Source organism: Carlito syrichta, unplaced genomic scaffold, assembly GCF_000164805.1.
Source record: "Carlito syrichta isolate Samal-C Ts95f unplaced genomic scaffold, Tarsius_syrichta-2.0.1 Scaffold119534, whole genome shotgun sequence".
Classification (NCBI taxonomy): Eukaryota; Metazoa; Chordata; class Mammalia; order Primates; family Tarsiidae; genus Carlito; species Carlito syrichta.
The window spans coordinates 300,122-301,471 of NW_007063630.1; the positions used below are offsets into that span (position 1 = coordinate 300,122).

General features: G+C 44.5%; 1 pseudogene; it reads left to right on the plus strand.

Annotated features, from left to right (window-relative positions):
- Nucleotides 1–424: 424 nt before the first annotated feature.
- On the plus strand, nt 425–1,005 carry LOC110594658 (annotated as a pseudogene).
- Nucleotides 1,006–1,350: the final 345 nt, after the last annotated feature.

The following is a 1,350-nucleotide window of genomic DNA, read 5'->3' on the forward strand; positions in this document are numbered from 1 at the left end:
TATTTGGAGATGAGGCCTTTGGAAGGTAATTAGGCTTAGATGAGATCATGAGAGTGAACCCCTCACTATGGGATTAGGGTGGCTTTATTAGAAGAGGAAGAGCAAGAGATCATTCTCTCTCTCTACCATGTAAGAACACAACAAAAACATGGCTGTCTACAAGCCAGGAAAAAGCCTTCTCCAGAAACCAAATAGTCCATCACCTTGGTCTTGGACATTTCCACCTCCAGAACTGTGAAATACATGTGTGTTGTGTAAGCCACTCAGTCTTTGGTATTTTGTGATGGCAGTGCAAGCAGAACAATGCAATACTCAATAAATAATTCTTGAAGTCATCAATAGATCTCACTAAGGGCTCTGCAAATACTTAATATCGGTTAAGAACTTACACTTCCGGTGTGGAGTCTGAAGATGTCATGCAGAAATGGTACCTAGAAAGGGGAAGGAAAAGAAGGAAGAACTGTTATAGAGTGTTTTTAATGACTCCTGATTTATTGGCATGGAAACAGTATGATTCCCCTAGTGCTACGGAGAGTCCTCCTTGGGACAGGAATAATAAATCTAGACCTCTGAGAAAAAAAAAAAAGGAAGAACTGGTCATCAGCCTTAGGCCACAGGTGGCTGAAGGAGAGAATGTATTTGACGTCTGACATATCTTCGCATCTTTAATAACACCTTTGTCCGTGTCACTGATCTTTTTGGCAAGGAGAACATCTGCCATGTGACTGGGGGCACGAAGGTGAAGGCCGACCGCGACGAGTCCTTGCCATACGCTGCCATGCTGGCTGCCCAGGATGTAGCCCACAGGTGCAAGGAGCTGGGCATCACAGCCCTACGCATTAAACTTAAGGCCATGGGGGGAAACAGGACCAAGACCCTTGGACCTGGGGTTCAGTCAGTCCTCAGAGCCCTCGCCCACTTGGGTATGAAGATTGGGCAGATTGAGGACGTCACCCCATCCCTTCTGACAGCACTCACAGGAAGGGAGGTGGTCGCCATCTGTGAACAGGACTCCTCAAAATATTTCTGTTAATAAACTGACTTGTTGTAAACTAAAAAAAAAAAAAAAGAAAAGAAAGAAAAGCACTTACAACATGCCAGGTACGTGTTAAGCACGTTACATAGACTATCTCACTTAATTCTCACAAGATCTCTATGTGGTAGGTACAAGTGAGGAAACTATAGGCTAGAAAATTGAAATGACTTGTCCAAGGTCATGCAGCTGGCAGCTAGTACATCTGTGTGGCCAGATCATAAACTTGGCAGTGTGACTTGAGCCCATATTGTTACCCTTGTACTCTCCTGCTACCATCATGTGGCAATAGGCAACCCTGGATCTTACCCTCAAAA